Source organism: Dioscorea cayenensis, chromosome 11 (assembly GCF_009730915.1).
Source record: "Dioscorea cayenensis subsp. rotundata cultivar TDr96_F1 chromosome 11, TDr96_F1_v2_PseudoChromosome.rev07_lg8_w22 25.fasta, whole genome shotgun sequence".
NCBI lineage: Eukaryota > Viridiplantae > Streptophyta > Magnoliopsida > Dioscoreales > Dioscoreaceae > Dioscorea > Dioscorea cayenensis.
Window position 1 is genome coordinate 4,627,597 of NC_052481.1, and position 22,877 is coordinate 4,650,473.

Genomic DNA, 22,877 nt, shown 5'->3' on the forward strand with positions numbered 1-22,877 from the left:
ACCATGTGTTAAAGCCTCTGAAGCTGCATCGGCATTGACATCAAATGGTGAGAAAAATATAAAGCTTGTTCTATTCTTATTCTATAAAGCTTGCTCTATCCCTCGTTTTGAGTGGTCGGAGAGGGGGATGCCGGCGAAGGTGGAGGTTGCACGCATAGCAGGAAGAACGTCACTGGCGAGGTATGGATATTGGTGAACCTATGCACCGGTAGTTGTTGATTTGGCCGTCTAGGGTCCTGGGAATATCCTGGCCGGCCGATTGTTGGTTTAGTATTTAAATTGATGGCTGGCTATTGGTTTGTGGGCCTTTGATTCAGTCCATTGATAATTTAATTTCTTTTTTAGTATCAACAAATTGACAAATTCTTGTTGTGTTTTCCTATTAGCTGAATTGAAGAGCATTGTTATTATTTATATCACTTGCTATTTGTTCTTGTCTCAAGCTGTGTACCTTTTATTTTGTTTGTTTTCCAGATGAATTTTCGAGATTATAGATAAACAATTTCCTCTTCTTGAAAATGGCTTTTTCTAAGCCTTTGTCTAGGATGGTGTCACATGTTGTTCTTGATTTGGATGGTACTTTTGAATACAGGTTTGTTTTTGGATTTTATTTTTTTTGGGTTCACCTTGTATTAATTTCACAAAAGTTTCTTATTTTTTCTTTTTATGCGTTTGTTTTGTGCTTATTCAGATGGAATTGTAAATGATGTCTTAAAGGTGTTTTTACTCAAGTATAACAAGAGTGGAATACCAAAGTAGCACATAAACTAGTGGAGAAGACTTCAAGGGAAGCTGCTACCATTTTCTTTGAAGATTATGGACTCCCTCTGAGTGTTGAAGAATTAATGGATATGATTACCCCGTTGTTCTCTGACCAGTAATTTCTTTACTTGATTTTATTGCCCTTTCATCAGGGCATGGGAATACATAGTCATTATGCCTCTCCATTTTGCTTGTATCACTATTAAATTTCTAATGTTTCATTTATCTAAAGAGTTTTTAATCCCTGACTACTCATTCACAGGGTGTGAATGAATCTTTTTTCTTTGATTGGTTCTTCAACCCCCAATAGGTGCTAAATAATTGTAGCCTCTCTCTCGGTTTTGAACTCTTGCTATGGAAGAAAGGACAATAAGAACTCTCTTTCTCAGTTCTCATCCTTTGATCATGTGAATATATTAATCTTTGGCTTACATAATATGATTTCTTTTCCATGAGAATATCAAATTACTTGTTGTGTTAGTGTTGTTATGGTCAAGGTTTTTAAAAACCCAAGGCGGGTTTTAAGTCCCCGACCATAATTGCCTATTGACATCACCATGTTAGCAAAAGAAGGACTTTTAATCACATTGAAAGCAATTCCATTCTCAAAAAAGAATCTTCCAATATCCAAGCAAACCAAATTACGAGCTTCTTTTGAATTTGTAGCTGTAGGAGTAATTGTTGGTTGTGTTCCTGTATCAACCTCATCTTCCCCATCAACATTAGTGACAAATCGATCCATTGGCCCTCGAACTCCCCTTGTGTGATTATGCTCGCTTGGACATGAATCCATTCCTTCAAATGATGGACGTGTGCCAAAGTAAGAGCTTGCATCAACTGATAAATCAAATTCTTCTTGTGTCTTGTGCTTCATTGCTTGTTTTTTTTTCACATAGTCATTGATCTCTTGCTTAACATCAGGGGGTACCTTATCACAAGGCACAACATTTTTATGTGTACCCCCCAAGTGATCTTTCATTCGTTTTACTCCTCCTTTAATCACTTTGTTGCAAAATTTGCATTGTATGTAGACATAACTTTTCCCTTCCCCTGGAACTTCTACTTGGACACCATATTTCCAAGCTGGATCTTTTCTGTTTGTATGTTCTGTTGTACTAACACCACTTCCACTTGTTCTCTTTGCAGACATATTTACCTAAATATGAAATATCTAAAAAAACAAAACAAGTAACAACTGTGAAAAACCACAAAAATGACACTGAAATAAGTTCAATTGTAACATGCAAACTAGTAGACAACATTGGAAAAACAACTAAACAAGTGAAAAACACTGCTGAAATGAATTAAAAAATAACACAAAAAAAAAACTAAAAAAATACCTACTGGAAAAAATACACAAACAAAGAAACTTACCAGTTACCAAAAAAGGCTGAAGATTGCTTCTCACTCTTGGCTAAGATCTATAGAATCCAACTCCCGCTCTTCTCTTTCATTCACAGACCGGCGTGATCCATTGATCTTATCCTCGGCATCGACTTCCAGACAACCGCAAAAGCTGCCGTGATGCCACACTTAGGCGGGATGCTGATCATGGAGGAGTCTCACCCGCAATTTGTAGGTTCTGTTTTGCTTAGAATCCAACTCCCCTTTTGTTGCTCCTCTTTCATTCACAGGCCGACGCTAAGATCCTCCTTTGATTTAGTTTTGCCCTAGAATCCAAGGAAACGAGAGGCTAAGGTGACATTAGATTTCATTTTAAAATATTTATTTATAAAATAAATATTTTTTAAAACTTATCTTAACATGAGGGAACTTATCTGATTAAACTATATTATTTTTATTTATAAATATTAAAGAAAAGACTTTTTGTTTTGTTTTCAAAAATTAATAATATTATAACTTATCTTATTGGTAACTTATCTTAGTTAAAACTTATCTTAAAAAGTTTTTTGTTTATCATTAGTTAAAAAATATATATTTCACTCTTATTTCTTTTAATTTTTCTCTATTAAAAAATGTTATTTATCATTTAAAAAAAATATTTCTATTTTTTGGCAATCAAAAATATATTTCACTTTTATTTCTCTTAATTTTTCTCTATTTGTTTTCGAGTAATTAAAATTTTGGAAAATATAAAATTTATTCGTCTTGGGAGGTATGTGTGAATAGTTTTAAAAAAATACGATTACTTAATTTTTTTTAAAACATGATATTTGTGTGTATAGTTCTTTTTTTGTGTTCCTGCTTCCTTCCCAGCTCCCCCTGAAAAAATGAAAAATTATCATTAAATCTAAAAAAATAGTTTATCTTGATAATTTTTGTCATTTTTATATAATCTAAAAAATCAAATTGGTACGTACTACTTGCAAAACCATAGGTGTTGATGAGTTTTGTTATTGAATTTTACATATATAAGTTTTTATTAATAAAAGTATATAAATATAAATATTTTTATTTGCTTTAAAAATTAAAATGATATAAAAAAAGTCAGGATTTTTTTGAGGCTTAAGCCTCACACGCACTGAGGCGGTGCGCCTCAGTGCGTGCGCCTCTTGACAATAAGGCTTAAGCCTCACTTTCCACCCTCAAGGCGTGCGCCTTGAGGCTACTTCCTTGCGCCTCGCCTTGAGGCGTGCCTCAAGGTGCACGCCTCATTCGCTTTTAAATACCATGGTTATGGTTACATTTTCACTGTGTTATGTTTACACTTTAGACCCATTAGCATGATTTTAATTTGCAGGTGGTACAACATCAAAGCTTTTCTAGGTGCCAATCAGTTGATAAAGCATTTGAGTAGTAATGGGGTTCCAATGGCTTTGGCTTCAAACTCACCAAAATTGAACATGGAAGCCAAAATTTGTGACAACCATGGTATTTGCACGCTTAAAACAAGAAGAATGTTTTTGATCCTCTATGTAAATCCAGTAACCTGACTAATTACTAATTATAGTGCCTCTTTCTGGTTCATTGGTTTTTTGTATCTTGTCACAGGATGGAAAGAGTCCTTTTTAGCCATTGTTGGTGGAGATGAAGTTACAAATGGAAAGCAATCACCTGAAATGTAAGATATAGAGATTGAGTTTTCAGTCTTCAGGCATTTGTACTATGAGTGGTTCTAAGTTCATGGTTCTAACCTTTTTGTCGTTGTCCTTTCAAAGATTTCCTAAAGCTGTTAAAAGGATTAACACTGAACCATCAAATTGCCTAGTGATTGAAGACTCACAGTAAGTGTTAACGATGCCATGTTATTTATTGGAAGTGTGACAGATGTACATATTTACATCATTACTTTTATTTGTTTGGATCTGCCGTAATTGTGCATCCTACTTTGTCTGTGGTCGCACCATGACATTACTAATGCTATGGCAATGCACAAAGATGCCTAAGTTTCAGCCATATATAGTCAACTTAGCTTCTTTGAAACATAATATTGACTTTAAAAATATAAAAACAAACTAAAATATGAAAACAAATATAATGAATGAGCTGAACTAGGTTGCATTAAGTGTAGCATCACAAATGAACAGAAGGTTTAACATGTACAAAAAATACATTTCAAGGCATATTATCAATGAAACTAGAATGCAGATAGTCTGTGATTTTACCATGAGATGTAGCACTTCTATAAGTTAGACTAAAGGAGTGGCCACATAAACCAAAGATCTGGTCAATTAAGTGACGTCACAATTTAGTTCAACTGATCATCATTTATAAATGAAACCAAAGTAGTTTGCTAGTTTGCTATTCTAATTATTGAATCTTTAGAAAATGCTGCAGGTAATCGTCCCGGCTTGACGACCAATACTCCTCGTGAGCTGCCTAGAAAACCTGCAGCTTCACATACTACTATCTAAGCTAGAACCCAAAGGCGAGACCCCTCATAAGTGATGTTGTGGAGACTCTTGAGCCCTTACAATGCAGTAGTGCAAGCGAAGGCTCAGCTCAAACACTATTTCTTGATAGTCTTTTTGACTAAAAAAATATTTTGTAATAAAAATAGATAAATAGTGTAAAAATCTTTAAATTTTGTTATTAATCAAGATGTATTGCACTTGAGCTCATTAATTGTCAATAAAAACCAATGAAATTAAATTTAGAAATGTATTAAAAGATTCATGTTTTTTATTTGCAGGTTAAAAAAATTTATTTATAATTAAAAGAAAAATAAATTAAAATTCAATCTAGTTAATTAACAAATTTAGAGGCGTTTAAGACCACCTCTAAAAGTATGAACATGTTAGAAAAATAATAGCTTTAGAAGGGGTTATAACCACCTCTAAAACTATTGATTTGAGATAAAAAAAAAATTATTAGCTATAGAGGTGGTTATAACCGCCTCTAAAACTATATTGAAGAGTAATAAGAAATTATTAGTTTTAGAGGTGGTTATAACCGCTTCTAAACCTATATTGAAGAGAATAAGAAATTATTAGCTATAGAGGCGGTTATAACCATCTCTAAAACTATATTGAAGAGTATAAGAAATTATTAACTATAGAGGCGGTTATAACCGCCTCTATGTTTGTTATCAAAAACCGCTTTCATAGATAAAACTTACTCCAATGGTTTGTACAAACCGGCTCTAAAGTGTAGAGCCGGCTTGATACGAGGCGGTTTAGAGGCGTGCGAAAAAACCAACCCTATAGTTATAGAGGTGGTTAAAACTGCCTCTATAAGGCTTGAAAACCACCTCTAAAACCCTTTTTTGGTGTAGTGATATATACAAATTCGTAAAAAGCTATAGGGCAAAAAAAAAAAAAAAAATTTTTTTTTCCAAATAATTTTTCTAATATAAATAATCTTTTTATATCATATATCAATTTCTAAAAAACTAAGGGGTTAATTTATAAAAATCCAAGGGCATGCTCTCCCTTTTCCCACCCTTGGCTCCGTCCATGGTATTGGTTTATCATGTTAAAATATTAAAGTTCAAATATCAAAACATTTAAAGCTAAATACATGGATAAATATACTTTTGGATGATTCTATTTATACAAAAAAAAAAAATTAGAATCTAATAATTCAATAGATATTAACTTATAGAGTTAAGAAAATAGATTACTTAATATAAATTAACTCACCTTTTTAATGCTAAACTAATCGTAAAATCATAGTTTCTTATCGTTACCCCTTAGAAGACTCACGAGCTCTAATTTAAGGTGATTTTTAGTGTTTTATCATGAGAATGTTGTAATGGCGTTTAATTACTAGAAAAATGATTCATGGAAAAGTAATTGAAGGAGAAGTAATATTCATGTGTTTGATGGAAGAAGAAATTCCTGAGCATTTTGGACATAATGCAAAAATACTCTTACATTATTTTCTTTATAAACAACTTGTCAAATATTTTTAATATTAAAATAATTAATAATTATCCTTATATATACGCGTGTGTATATATATTAAAAATACATAGAACATAATATTTATCATAATATTCAAATTTTAAAAGTGCAGTAATTTCATTCACATAGAAATATGATGAAATTCTAAGGGTTATTTTGGGATTATGGTCACTTCTCTTAATTTGAAGGAATAAATTTCCCATAGAAATATTATATGCCAGGGAAAAAGACTAACGAAACATCTTTAACACTTAAAATTCTAGGGAAATTGTACTTTCCCACTTACCAAATATCACCTAAAAATACATCAAAGAAAAAAAACTCATAATTATTCCACACTCTAATCCAGCTAAATAAACTAAAAGAGAGAACAACTTAAATAAATTGAGGGTAATGTACGACTCTAGATGTGGGGATGGGGTATTTCATATAATTTTATGCTTAATTTACTTATGATAGCTATGATACATTGTTAAGAACTTCTTAGCTTGAAAGAATGATAGATGTGAGTTGTAATACTTTTTTGTGCTTAAAGGGAAGTCTTGTGTTATCTCTAGTGCACCCTCACTCTTTGTCACAAAACTTCCACCTTTTACACTCCGGCCAACAGATCACTATGAATTGGTGTTAGATTGTTAAATTCTACTCTCAATGATCTTTTAAGAACTTTTGGTTCTCTTGTTGTCTTTCTTTAGCCCTAAGTAAAGAGGTAGCATGTAGTAGACCATAAGGCATGAAACAGGTTAAAAAAAAAAAAACAAAAAAAGGGAGTCTATGACAGTATTCCTCAACTAGTGAAGTATGAATACATCAATGTATATATGTAATCGAGTAGTTGGGTGGCTTTTGTGCCTAATCAGCATGTGCATCCTTCAGAAAGATTTTGTGTAGTCTACGTTAGTTGGGCTAAAAAAAAAAACCTATTGACCTCTTGGAACCTTTCTTGCATTCACATAGGGGCTAAAATTTTACTAAGGGACCGAAGGATTCTTGATTGCTTATTGAGGGTGTCTTTTTAGCATTTCTAACGCCGGTCATCATTGTAATTATCCATTTTTATTTTTAAATTATCACAAAGTTTAATTAAGTAATCAAAGTTAAAGAAGAAAACAACAACGGGTCGATTCGAGCTAAATCTAATAGGTTGATCCAAGCCCTGTCCATGGTTGATCCAAGGAGCCAAGCCTGTGAGCTGGGCTATGGGTTTCATATTTTAAATTTGGGATGGCCCAGCCCGGCCCAAACTATTAATGAGGCCTGTCAGATGTGAGCTTGGGCTAGGCCAAAACCTCAATTTTTTTGGGCCGGCTTGGCACAGCCCAACCCAACGATGAGAGTGATGTGTGGGGGGGTACAGAGGTATATATGTGATAGGCAATAATGTTACCTATGACACACAAGCGCATGTACTTATCAAGTAATATAGCGTGTTTAAAATCCGGTGTTGATCATACGAGGAAGTATGAAATAGCGGTACTAATGTTTATCCTATTATTTAGCCTAAAGCATGAGTAGGTGAACAAAGTTGAACAAAGGTAAGGATACCAAAAAAGTAAAACTAATGATGAAAACTGACAAGGGGCAAATCAAGCATGAGACAAAGGTGTTTAGGCATATACTTCCTTTGTGGTTATAATGAGGTATTGGACAAGGTCTATCGATCAAATACAAAATCAATTAGATCGAGAGAATTCCTAAGTCTCATATTATCCCCTTTCTCAAGGTGAGCAATAACTAGTCCCATACGGTGTTGGCGCTGATATAGACTGCCTTATAACTGCAATGCACTCTATAAACTCTTTCTAGAGAGAACACTAATTCGGGGAAATAGGCAATTCTTCTCTCGAAGTAATTATCCCTAATCCTATAAAGAATAAGAAACGGAACTTCTTCTTGAAGCTTACTCCCTATGATTTCACTATACACAAAATCCAAATGTTAACTTATTCGGAAGAAACACGGAGAGAGAAATCTCAATTCCATAGTGCCTTATTTAGGTAGACTTGTGCTTTCCTTCAATCGGGGTATGCCTATACATGATAAATCCCTTGATTTGTCACTTGTAAACATCAAACATGAAACTCTCGGCTCTCATTATGATAGAGTTCAAGTTAAGATAAGCACATGATTGAATCTAAATCAAGATAATGCATTTCAAAATTTGATGAAAGATTGAAATTAAGTTCATAACCAAGTCTCAAAACAAATAAGCTCTAGATTTCATCTATGCCTAAACACCATGAAAATTAGTTCACCATTATTGGAGGACAACAATAAAATCCAAAGGAAATAAAATACATAAAAATAATAACAAAACTCTCTCCAAGTTCGCAACCTCTTTAGATGGATGAAGTTCTTCGAAGATTCCCCGATATCACCGCCGAGATCTCTCCACAAACGGTTCTTTTGAAGCTTTGAATTTTCATCTAATCTCTCACATTTACTTTCTTCCTCCGAAGATGATATGTAGTAGAAGCCCTCTAAATCTTTGTGATAGGGACGAGTTCATGAGTCAAATAGGATGTAAGTATACGTGCCAAACATATAATTAAGTGTGCTAAGAAGCAAGGTATCTGTCCACAGGGAAAATAGAGATTACTGGTTCTAATTTGATATGAGAATTAGCCTAATCAAAATGGTGTCATGTGAGAACAAAATAAAGAAGAAATAAGAGTCCAAAATGCTAAAGAAATTACGATTTAATAAGCATAGGAGAGGGGTGTTTGGCCATAGATTCAATCTACGGTTTGTTAGGTCCAGGACAATGGATGTATAAGTCTAGCAATCCAAATTAAATTGAGAGAATTCCTAAATTATACTGCTCCCCTTCTCAAGGTAAATAGTAATTGACATGGTACGGTGCTGATACAGACAAACATATGACCATAATACACTCTATGAACTCATGACAAGAATAGACAAGTATTATTACAATTGCTCTTTGGATGTTTTAGTAGTTTCAAAATGATACAGGATTTTTTCATTCTCAATACTAAAAAATATTCTTTTTTCTATATAAGTAATCAAACAATCATTCATTTAAAAATCTTCGATTTGGTTGCACAAGAGATTTTTACAATCTTCATGGAAGAAAAAACTCTTTCAACTGATGTAGTAGAAACGGGCAATATCAAAGCTAGTTTCACGAGTAAGTACACCACCAGGTACACAATATGCTTTTTGTGTTTCAACAATTTTTATAGAAAGGTCATTGATACCTTTTAAGCTTTTAAACTCATCATGAGAAATCAAAAATATAAGTCTCAAGCTAGTTATCAAGAATAAGAAGTTTGGTCTCACAAAACTCCAATGGATAAAAATGAGCAAGTTGAATTAGTTTTCTCTTATCGAAAGCCGCAAAAGAATCCCAAGGATTTAAAGAAGCCACACAAAGTAGTAACTCTATATTCACCTCATTGAATCGATTGTTGAGTTTGTTAAGTTGCATAGCAATAATAGTGTAAAATAACTCAACTCGATAATGATGCAAATTTGTCATTGCATTAGTGTTGCGTCGTGACCTTCCTTGAGTCACAAATATATCATCCATATTTGGGACAACAATATTGTCTTTTCACAAAATGAAGAGATATCATCATATAAAGATTTCCATCCATCATCACACATTGTTTGTTATCATTACATAGATTCTTTCACTAGAGCCATTGCATTCATAGTATCTTTATCTATTCTTTGTAGAGCCATCAACAATTCTTTGTAATCCCCAAAATATTTTTCATTAAATGAAAATTGAAGAGAATATCAAAAGATTGCACCAAATCTAACAAGACATAAGCTTCACCTTTTGCTCCAAGGTAAATACCATCTTCCACAACAATTTCAAGCACATAAATAATGGAACCAAACATAATAATAAAATTAATCAAAGACCCATAGTACAAACCTCATTTGGTATCACCAACTCGTTGAAGACTTGTTTCTTGATTTAGACATTTTCCCGTAGAAAGTTCACCAACTCGTAATGCCTCCACAATCTTATTAAGTTGGTTCTCTCGAAGAGCATCTTTACATTTACATGAAGCCCTAACAATATTCTCTATGTCTATTTTTTGGGTTTAGTGGTGGGAAATTGAAAAAAAAATTCACTATTACCTAATGGATTTCTCAAAGCAGGGTAGGGGCAGCTGGCCCCATTGCCCCACTCTAGATCCTTCATGTATGGTGGTATATATATACATATATATTCAAATAATCTGTATGCTTATATATATAAACTCATGATAACCTGCACCCATTTGCATTTGCATGTAATATATATATATATATATATATATATATATATATATATATATATATATATATATATCCATACTTACATATATGTTTTACAATCGCCAAAGAGTGTATGTATATGCATATATATATATATATATATATATATATATATATATATATATATATATATATATATCAATATTTGTATTGCTAGCCTGCAGTCATTGTGTTTAGGTATATATACACTACACCAAGAGAAGGATTTTGAGGTTGTTTTCAAGCCCTATAGAGGCGGTTTTCACCGCTTCTATAGCTATTTTTCCACCTGCCTCTAAACCGCCTCGTATCAAGCCGGCTCTACACTTTAGAGCTGGTTTGTATTAACCGTTAGGGTAAGTTTTATTTATAGAAACAGTTTTTAATAACATGTGTAGAGGTGGTTCTACCTGCCTCTAAAAATTATAGGTGGTAGAGGCGTTTATAACCACCTCCATAGCTAATAAGTTTTTATCACTCATCAATGCTTTTAGAAGCGGTTATACCCTCCTCTATAGCTAATAATTTCTTATCCCACTTATATAGTTATAACCACCTCTATAACTAATAATTTCTTATCCTCCTCAATAGTTCTAAAGGTGATTATAACTGCCTCTATAGCTAATAATTTCTTATCCCTCCTCGATAGTTCTAGAAGTGGTTATAATTGTCTCTATAGCTAATAATATCTTATCCCTTCTCAACAGTTTTAGAGGAAGTTATAACCCTAAAACTATTATTTTTCTTACATGTTCATACTTCTAGAGGCAATTATAACCACCTCTAAATTTGTTCATTAGTTGAACTGAATTTTAGTTTATTTTTCTATTAATAATAAATAAATTTGTTTAACCTGTAAATCAAAAACGTGAATCTTTCAATTCATTCAAAAGTATCCTAAATTCAATTTCATTGACTTTTATTGACAACTAATGAGCTCAAGTGCAATATATTTTGATTAATAACAAAATGTAAAGAATTTTACACTATTTTTATTACATAATATTTTTTTTACTTAATTACACAAAGTAAAAAGAATTCATATATCCTCTTAATCTTGAACCATCTTGATCTTTAATCATAATTCTCCTATATAAGTAAAAAAAAACATTATCAAATAAAGAGCTATAATTGTAATTAAAATTAAATAAATAACTGTTAAATTCTAAATTACAAAATCCATACCATGCATAGGTATAAAAATCTAATGTTCAAGTTGAACGTCTAATGTGGAAATAGTGGTTGATATCCTGAGAATGGTGGCAAGCATAAAATAGTAAACATAAAGTTTATGGGATTCTGAAAAATTATTGTTTAAGATAGCTAAGTGCAAAAGATTTTTTCTAAGGTATTAAAATAATTCTTGAATGAGACTTACAACGCTGAGATTTGGCTAATTTCTATAGCACCTTACTACAAACTGTTACATCAAACAAACCCTTTGTCCCATTAGACAAATGGTTGATATCTAAAATGGATGACTACCTTATTTTATATTCACTTGTTTTCCATTAAAAGGATGATGAATTTAGAAACTTTGTTTAGTGGACTTCCCTGAAAACCCTACAATGATGGGCAAATTGAGAAATTGAGAATAAGAGATCTTTTATTGATGATATGGGAGCAAAATTGTTTTGTTTATGTGTTTTTCTTGCACTAATTTAACCATGTTTGACTTTGAGCATGATTTATTATGGCTTAGGATTGAAAAAAATCAACAAAAGAGTATGTAACTGACAAATATTAAGTGCTTCACTGCAATTAAACCAATGCGTAAGAGGTGCATGCAAATATAATTTTCTCAACATCATAAATGAAAGAAAGAATAAGCAATTGATTTACCTCATCAGCAGAAATTAAACCATTTTGGTCTTTGTCAAAAACCTTAAAGCTTTCCCTCAGTTCCTTCTCAGAATCAACATCCTTTGAAAATACAAATATATATTTCATTAGAACAAACAAATACATCCAACTCTGTGCCACTTTCTAGTTAGTTCTCATGAAGAAAACAGAAAAAAGGGAAACAATTTAGGAGAAATTAAATAGGAATATGTTAAATTAATAATATTAAACATGAAATACAAGGCATTCTTATTCAACTAATGATAACACCAGAAAATAAGCCCCTATTTATAGATCTCTAACTCAAACTGTATGACTTTTATGGGTCTTAAGTGATCTCTATGTTCATGGAATGGGGGATGACAAATTACACCCATTTGAGTTCATTGCGAATGCATATAACATTGGACATGGCCTTCTCCATTATAGAAGTAAGATGCTCAGTTATGAATTTTGAAACATGAATAAATATACAAAATGTTCTCCACAGTCAGACTACTTGGCAAATAAGGTGGTCGCATTACAAGGGGTACTTCAGTATATAGCATAAACCAAATAAGATATAAACCATCCATCTTTGGAAGATTATGCTCTTATGGTTAGTTACTTCAAGCTTATCAATTGACTAATCCATATATTAAACGAACAACATCTAATTAAGTATGACAAAGACAAGTTTTCAGGCATTCTAAAGCCATATGATATCAAGAAGAGCATTTTCCTAGTCTTATAATCATGTTTCTCATGACCCTTAGTCAGGTATAGGAAATAGCTTGACCAATCTCTAAAAGTCATCAGTATGGCAGTTGAATCCATCTAGAAATTATTCAGCAAATATTCATTAGAAATCTAAAGCTTACAAATGACAATGCCCAAATACAAGTGAGCCTAAGAAGCAAAATCACTTATAAAAAGGTGAAAGAAGAGAATAGCACAGCATGATACCAAGGACAAAACGCATGAAATTCAAGATCACTAAGTTATGATGTAAGTCAATACAAAGAAGGGGTACTTCCATTTGTGTACCATTCGATTGAAGAACTCAGAAAAATCAGTATTTCCATTTAAATCAGCATTTTTAATCCCGCTCGAGATGTGGGTCTATAGCATCATCGTCATCATCATCATCATCATCATTGTCGAGAACAACTGCAACAGTATTCATAGTTTTCTCATCTCCAAGGTTCATGATTTTCAAACCTTTTCAATTTGATTAATGCCAAAGTAGAATGAAGACATCACAAAAAGGATCTTACAAATGGTTTGCACATAAAACACAAACCACACACCAAAAAGAAAAGGCTACAACACTTACTTGATAAAATCAAAGGGATTACAATATTCGTTCCTATTGTTGTTTTTAAAGAGATGCTCTTGGTCATTTTTCAGTTTTACCAGCAGATCAAAATAGTGTGAATTGACACTTGAGCCTCTTGCACCATGCCACTCAAAATCAACATATTAAATCTGTAATAAACCTTAATACATGAAGATGCCATGCACACATCAAAAGAACTGACTATTAAAACAAAGCAAGGTAAGCTAAGTATAGCAGCCTACTCAAACCACTGAATATTTGCACATGGCACATGCAGATACCTCATCATGAAGTATGAGAGTGGGAGCTCTAGGTAAGAAGAAAAAAACTCTTCTGAAGAGGGTATAGAATTCCATCTTCAGCCCTCAATGATGATTTCACTGCATATCCATCCTGAGAACTGCAGAAAATAGCAGTGAAAACTTCATAGATCAACCCCTAACAGAGTCCAAAATAATCAATTAGGGAAAAAAATTATGACAATTTGCAAAATACTGCTTGTCCCAAGGGCAACAATTAAAATAAGTTGAGAAAAACATAAAGCTGGAAATGAACACCACATCACCTCTTTAAGTGCCACACAACAATGTCTAGTGTATAGCAGAACAGGAATCAAACTCTAGGTTGAAGACAATTTCTTAAGTAGAATCATTCACACTTTGATTTGAACTACAATAATACTGGAAAAATTACTAGAAGTCATGCTATAAAAACTGCAAGTAGCCAGCCTCATTGCTGGGAAAAAACTTGCAGTTTAAGAACCACATCATAAATTTCAAATTGCCACATTAAGCAATAGAATGTTTTTGAATATGTCTTCTATTAGGTGTGGACCACATGTCTATCACTCATTGCTCTAAGATCTGATTGTATGACAGCCAATATTTAAGTTAGATCAGAATCTTTTGAACTTTAATATAATGAAGTTTTCACAAACTCTGCCATAGACAAATCCTGTATCAATTAGGAAACTTTTGAACAGAAAGCCTCTAGCCTATCCTTGTACTTGGTAGCCAATAGCTCATCACTTATTGAAAGGGTACTTTCAACTATAACTTCTGTTTCAAACTAGAGAGCAAAAGACCATGATCAAACATTGTCACCACAAAATTATGGTGGATCGTAGTAGTTTAGAATGACCTGAAGAACAATATGTGGATATAAAATTTGCCCTTTCTGAATAGGCGGATCAAGTGTCACAACAACAAAAGTATGAGGTTGATTAGACAACAAAGAATGGAGAAAACTTGTTAAGTAAGATCATCATGAAAGAGCTTGCAAGAGCCAATCAAAGTAAAAAAAAAAAATAGAAGTAGAAAATATCAGCAACTATAAAAAAATAGCATGTATATCAAATAGCTATTGTGATAAGAAGTAGATTCAGGACAAAATAAAATAAAAGTAAAACCTTTGGCAGTCGAAAGAGTCGGAAAACACTGTTGTATTGTATTTTAAAATCATTAGCCTGTGCTTGAAGCCTCAAGAACGAGAGATCAAGCTCAACATTGTATCGGCCATAGCAAGGAGTGATTTTTTGCTTTAATCTTTGAATAAAATTAAAAAAATAGAGGAAATGCTAGTGTTAGATCAAAGGAAAAATATCATAGCACAACACAAGCAGCCGCTTGGTTCAATACTTTATACCTTGGGGTAAGGACTACAATTAATTCAGAAGTGATAACAACTTCATCACTAGATCCAACATCTGCCATAGCCATTATCTTATCCAGCAAAACTTGCAACTAAGCCAATTAGGCCAGACTTTTATAACTGAGCTGGAGGACGACTTTCATCACAAGAAAACTGAATATTAGAGTTCAGTATGTGAAAATTTAAATCCACCAGTGAAGCACAATGCAAAAATTGTGCTAATAAGTTTTTTTTTTTTGGGCAAAAGTGGCAAGTGAAGTTTTAGTGGGGTGAAAAAAAAGGATGTGAACCTAAGGCACATTAGCAGGACAGTTAGAAACTAACACTAAGACCTAACCAAAATTTTGGTGTTTATAAGGAAATCTATAGAAATCAAAGCCTATTTTTTGCATGACAACTGGCTCATCAAGAAAGAAAAAAAAACAAGAAAAAATAGTTCACAAAACCAAATGGCAATAGGACAACAACAAATATTAAATATTTCATCCATAAAAGGAGTATTAGATGAGGCACCTCATTTATACCAGTTGTATCATCCACATGGAATTCCATGTATAGGTCATTCTTTCCTTGAATTTGTGTTACAAGATCTGCTATAGAAACTTCAAATGCTTGATTGGAACCAACATTAAATGTGAGCATTATTTTCTGTAGTTTTATGGGAATTCCACAATATTCAATACTTAGTTGATATGATTAATGCAACTAGGAAAAGACCAGATATGGGCAAATGCAAGTGATAATTATAACAGTGTGCAAACTGAAAATAGCATTGAAGTCAGGTTTTAAACGGAATATCACTAATATAATTGGATTAGCACCAGTAAGATCATGTATCCGTGACAAAAAACTGCCATTGAAGTCAACAATATCAACCTACATTCGTTAAAAGATCAAGGAAAGAAAATAGCAATTAGAGCCTTATTTCAAGAACAATGCATTGAAGTAAGTATCTCATAATGTTATTCATAACTTCCCCATGAAAATAAGCATTTTGTGCCAACTTCTTCTCATGTTTGAAAACTCACAATTGTGTATTAGGGATAATGAACAGAAACCATGAAGGAAAATATTAGATACAAGATCACATTCAATCGAAAGATAAATGAGAAAAATTATATCAGCTTTAGTATGAGCACTAATCCAGGACAATAAATTATACCAGTACAATAAAAATCTCATTTATGAATCAAAATAAATAGAAATTTTTTTTTAAAAAAATGCATACAACGAAGAAAGTAGTATTCAAATTACCAAACAAACAAATTTAGAAACAAATAACACCACAAATACCTAAATTCCGAAGAATTCCTCACCGTCTTCTTGCCCTCTCCATCTCTCTCTATGGCGGCACACTATCAGGATTTGACTCTATATTCAGATCAAGTTGCTTCGAGATCTGGTCCTCATCTTGTGATCCTCTTCCCTGATCGCTCTCCCCAGCCTAAAAATTGGGCTTTTTACTTAATTTGACTCTTTTTTTACATGGGCTATTGACTTGGTATTTATTAAAAAAAATTATTTTAAGTAATAATAATATTTTAACTTATTAATCGGGTAAGGGAAAACCTGGAAAATCCAAGCTAGAATGAAGACAGAAAAACAATTCCTAGTATTTGGGTTCTTGATTGGGGTCAGTGATGGTCCTGGAAATTCTGGTTCAAGCCGCTACTATAGCACCGTAGAGATTTTTAATCTTAATTATAAGTAGATTGAGTTAATCAAAAATTGATTTTAGGCCAAATAGACCCCTAATTCTTTATGCATCGGATATAGGACTTGAATTGCGCATATTCCTCATGAATGCATGATTTTTAGGTAAAATATTGCATTAAATTTGATTTGCTCTTTGGTTGGAAACCCTTACGTGAAGATAAGGAGCTTGCGGAGGAGTGCCGCAATTAAGCTCTTAGATTTATAGATCTAAGCACAGTGAGTGGATGGCTTTCCTTAAAATTTATTTCCAAAGTATTTTTCCCTATTTGTTTCTTCAAGCAATCGTTTTGCTACTACAGTATGTAATACTGAATTTACTCATATGGTTATTCGTGAGTTATGATAAACTATGGTTTGTTTTAGAAAGGCCTTTATTTCAATTACATTGGCATGTCATATTTTAATTTTGGTGAGCGCGAGTCTATGACTTGACTACTGAAGTGACTGTCTACTAAGAGGTGGCGTGGCAGACTAACTGACATTGGTTATCCATTCAAGAGGCTTGAAGAGAACCGGAATTGAAAGTGGGTGGGTGGCCTCACTTATTTTGAGACATAGCACGTCACATCATGTGTGAACTTAGATCTATGGGTCAAACTGAAATGAATGATGAATCATTGAGAAGCGATTTTGTCTTTTCTCCCATTTAATTATTTGGGCTAGAATGGTCTAATCTCGTTAACTGGAGAATTTAGGCTTGAATTACATAGAAAATGATCTTAAAATTATTGAATCTAAATTGGGCTTTTTACCTATTTGGCCATCTTTTTTTATTATTATCAAAATTGTGGTAGGGCCTTCACCTTAATGCCTAGTCAGCACATAGGATGTTGACTGGGTATTTTAAAATAAAATTTATTTTAAGTAATAATAATAATATTTTAACATATTAATCGGGGAAAGGGAATCCTTGAACCTGAAAAATCCCAACGGGGATAGGGACAAGAAAAACAATTTCCCATATTTGGATTTGGAACCGAACTCAGTGATGGTCCTAGAAATTCGGGATCAAGCCGCTACTGTAGCGCCGTAGAAATTTTCTTAAGGTTGTTCAATGTTGGGTTTGTTATAACCTTAATTATAAGTAGGTTGAGTCAATAAAAAATTGATTCTGGGCCAAATAGAACCCTAATTCTTTATACATTTCATATAGGACTGGAATTGTGCATATTCCTCTTGAATGCATGATTTTTAGGTAAAATATTGCATGAAATTTGATTTGTTCTTAGGTTGAAAACCCTCAAGTGAAGACAAGGAGCTTGCGGAGGAGTGCTGCTATTAAGCTCTTAGACTTACGGGTCTAAGCACAGTGAGTGGATGACTTTCCCTAAAAGTTATTTCCAAAATAGTTTTCCCTATTTGTTTTTTTAAACAATTGTGTTGCTACTATATACTATGCTATACTAAATTTGTTAACATGGTTATTCGTGAGTTATGATACACTATGATTTCTTTTAAAAAGACCTTTATTTCAATTACATTGCCAGTTTATGACTCGGCTGTTGCATTGGCAATCTCCACAGACCGGCCTAGTAAGAGGCGGCATGGCAGAATGGCTGATGTTGGTTATCCATTCAGGAGGCGTGAAGAGAACTTGAATTGGAAGTGGGTGGGTGCCCCACTTATTTTGAGACACCGTGTGTCACATCACTTGTGAACTTAGAGAGGGCAACGCCAATGTGAACTCATTTTCATATTTAAAAATTTAATAACTGGCTTCATTGTCCCATTCCTAATCTTAACGGTGGTTTAGTTTAGGAACTATTTTCTTGGCCGTCTTATGATATTGGATTTTATATACAAATTTTAATTGATTATTATTATTATTATTATTATTATTATTATTATTATTATTATTATTATTATTATTATTATTATTATTATTATTATTATGGTTACTTTTAAAACATCGAGTCAAACTTATAACATTATTGAAAAATTTATTTATCGGGATCATTTCTTGTTTCAAAAAGTATTTCTTAAATGTGTATTTGAAATGTAATATTTTATGATATTAAATGATATTTCAAACACCTTAATAACCATTCACTGAGTAACTATATTAGTCATCCACTCTATTTTCCATTTTTCCTATGGTTACTTTTAAAACATTGAGTCGAACTTATTAAATTATTGAAAAATTTATTTATCGGGATCATTTCTTGTTTCAAAAAGTATTTCTTAAATGTGTATTTGAAATGTAATATTTTATGATATTAAATGATATTTCAAACACCTTAATAATCATTCACTGAGTAACTATATTAGTCATCCACTCTATTTTCCATTTTTCCCCAGGTAATGATTGATAGTGCGATCGTGTTAAGGCATTATGCTGGGTTGCTCCACTTCCCTTAATGTTATTAGGTCATATGACATTCTTAATTATGCTCAGTTATGTTTGTTGGACCCACTAGTTGTGTAATAAAATTCTTACAATTAGTCAATTCTCACTTTGTTTTTAACATTTTCCTAAATGCTACACTTATTAATACTATGTTATTTTAACGTTGCATTTATGTGAGTTTTGCATATGTTTTTACTTGTAATGCAAGTTACAGGATGTTTTTGCCTTATGATGTTCCAACACATGTTTTCTCCCATTTAATTACTTGTTCTAGATTGGTCTTGTCATACTCTGACCCACAGGCCCATGGGATGTGACAACCGCCATGACGATCCCGAGGAGGGACATCTTGCCTCTCAACCCCACTGAACCCTCATGATGTTGCAAGGCTTATTAACAACCTGGAATCAATAATATTGAACACTGCTAGAAAATATAGAAATACAATAATATATAGTAGCAGTAACAACAACAACAATATGATACAAAAATAGAGGGGTTCACAAATGTACAAGGAAGCAACACTAACAATAGTAACAAAGCTAATACACCAAAGTTTACAAGTTTTTGAAATACAAGCCATGAAACAAGGTTCTCTACATAATAGTTGATTTAAGACACAACAACATATGTATGTCCAAAATAAACATACATAAACTGAAAGGAAATACAACAGATTGAACAATAACAAATGTTCAGCACGCTGCCACATAACCGCACATACTACCTGAAACAGCCTGGGAAGAGAAAAGAGGGGCGAGCAACTAACGTCACTCAATGAGGGAGGTAAGCACAATCCCACCAGAAGATACCAACAACAATGATAATAATAATTCACCAAAATAAATACTTTACCAAAAAGAAAAATAGTTTAGAACATTATCATATATAATAGCAATCTTTAAAAGGAGTAACATACTATAATACGAAGAAAGGCTTTTACCTCAGCCTAGGACTACACCAAAATCAACACTTTTACCATAAAACAAAATGCTCAAAACCAAAACCAGCTCTAAACATAAGTAAAACAACTTACAATAAAAATGAGTTTTCAAAATAATAAAGTGACAGTTAGGCTTCACCCACTCACCATAAATTCAAGATGACACAAGACAAGGAAGTAAATCTCAAACACAGCATAAAGCAACACACAACACTCACCCAACATTAAGTGGTATAAAAACTTTCATAAACTTTCACCATGGTCGTGGCTAGGTTCAGAGCCGTCAAGTTACTCATGTCCTTGGCGTTGACTCATCGGTTCACCATATGGTGAATCTCGCCCTCGTAGATAATAATCGGTCTATCACGCCATCTCAACAGACTGGCCGTGGAGACCACCTACTGCAATAGGATATCACCATAGAAACTCAATAATAAACGCAACTCTACACAGAGTACAATAGCCAGCAATAACCATAAATCAACATAACCTCAGCCATTTCCTCGAGGAAATGATAAAAGCACAAGAAAACTCAATCCTTTGAACACAAATCAATTTACAAAATCCAACACAAACAACAACATGGATATTCTTTTCTTTTAACAACCCAAAATGAGGTCAAACTTAGATTACACAAAATCAAAGAATTTCAAAACAAATCCCAAGTTTCACAAAATAAAGATTTTGTAAACTCCTTGAAGGATTCCAATCACAAGTCAAACATGAACATTTAAATACCAAATAAGGCATTCAAGATCTTTAACAATAATAACTGTCATTCAATAAAATGAAAAACAAGTATAAATGATGAGTGCACTATGCATACATGTTTTCATACCCTAATTTCATTATTTTACTTGTTCTTAAGTGTATTTTTATATATGAGCAGTGCTATTATGGGTATTTTTGCCATATGTGCAGAAATCAAGGGCTCAGTATGATTTTGAGCAAATTCGGGATGAAAATATTCCATAGGAGTCCAAGTGTTCAAGCCTGACACGGGTGAGACACGCTCGTGTCATACCCCCAAAGTTCTCAGCCAATTGTAAATTTAGTGAGATTTTAGTGCTGAAGATATTTGCAAGATCGACACAGCCAGGACACGGTCGTGTTAATGCCCCCGAAAAACCTATACCATCGGCGAATTCATTGGAAAATTATTGGCATGAGATGGGTGCCATGACAGGATCATGTCATAGAGTTGCACGGTCACAACATGAGCTTTTCGGGCTGAGACACTCCTTGTCATTTATTTCACTCCCAACATGACACGGTCTGAGACATGATCATGTGCAGACCGTGTTGAGCCCGAAAAGTGCCTATTTAACTCCAGATTCCAAGGTTTCCTCTTGATCTTTGTTTGGAAATCTTCTTCTCCACCAGGAGGACTTTGATGAGGATGAAGATCGAGCTTATCCACATCTTTTAGGGCGTAAAGGAGTAAGTTGGAGGCACAAGAGAAGTGGTGTTAGCACAAGGAGCTCGACATCAGAGGCAAATCTTAGAGTGAAGGAAGTCATGTCGTCTTTCTCTACATCTAGTATTTTCTCCTCCATGTTGTACCCACCCATGGTGCCCCGGGGTGGGAACTTTGTACTTTGGATGCTAAAAACACTTACACTCTTTTGATTTAAGGAGTTCTTTTGGTTCTTGTGTTAATCTTGTGTTGGTATAACTTGATGTGTTTGATTTGCACAGTTGCTTGGGTACAACTTGATGTGTGGATTTTCCTAGTTGTGATAACCTTGCGTGATTGCAAAACTTGATGTGCAAGAGGCCATAATTACATTAACAAAACTTTGTGCATATGAGAACCATAGCTGCCACATTACTACTGAGCACACACTAGAACCCTAGAATGTACCTGGTAGAACTTGAGAGTGAGTGAGCATTTCCGAGTGCAAGGGGAACATCTCAGAGCATAGTTCTCTTCTATTGACACTTGATCCAATTGTCTTTATCTCCATCCTTTCTCTTCCTTATCTTCCTTTTAATTGTTCTTTTATTTTACTCAACTTCATCATCTATTTAATTGTCACTAAAGATCAATGTTAAGTTAGTATTTTTAGTCCAATCCCTGAGGTTCGACAACCCTACCCCTCACGGGGTACCACTATATTATTTGTGTGCGACCCGTATACTTGTGGAGAACACATCAATAAACCAATAAAGCTTTACTTAACCCATGATATAAATATATATATATATATATATCTAGCTATCAATGTTCTTCTAATAAAGCTATACTTCACAATCCCACTCACAGAAATGATGATTTCTCTTCCTTGCAAGCTAATCCTCCGCTAATCCTTTGCCTCGAGCCCACGCTTCTTCTACTTGCCAAAGCACTACAAACAACATTAAAGATCATCACAAAAGCCATGAAAAGAAACAATAGGTTTCTTCAACCAAACAACCCAAATCAACTATAGGGTTTGCTCAAACTAGACCTCAGGATACCAAAGGGTTTAAGCTTCCTTCTAAGCCAAAGAAACCAAGGAAACAAGGAGAACTCACTTGTGCTACAGTAACTCCAAAAGCAAGGGAGAAAGAGATTCAAGGATTTCAATAGATCAAAGCAAAACAAATCAAGGCAAACACTTTTCTCAAGCTTCACTAACAAAGAAAAAAGAGGAGAACAAGGTTCAAGCTCCAAATTGAACCAACCAAATAACCCTAGCTTCATCCAACCAAACAAAAAGAAGGAATGAGAGAAGAAGA

At 33.4% G+C, this 22,877-nt stretch overlaps 2 pseudogenes; one reads left to right on the forward strand and one right to left on the reverse strand.

The window, feature by feature from the left end:
• Positions 1-518: 518 nt before the first annotated feature.
• LOC120271542 lies at positions 519-4,504 on the forward strand (annotated as a pseudogene).
• Positions 4,505-13,260: 8,756 nt separating this feature from the next.
• On the reverse strand, positions 13,261-15,792 carry LOC120271543 (annotated as a pseudogene).
• Positions 15,793-22,877: the final 7,085 nt, after the last annotated feature.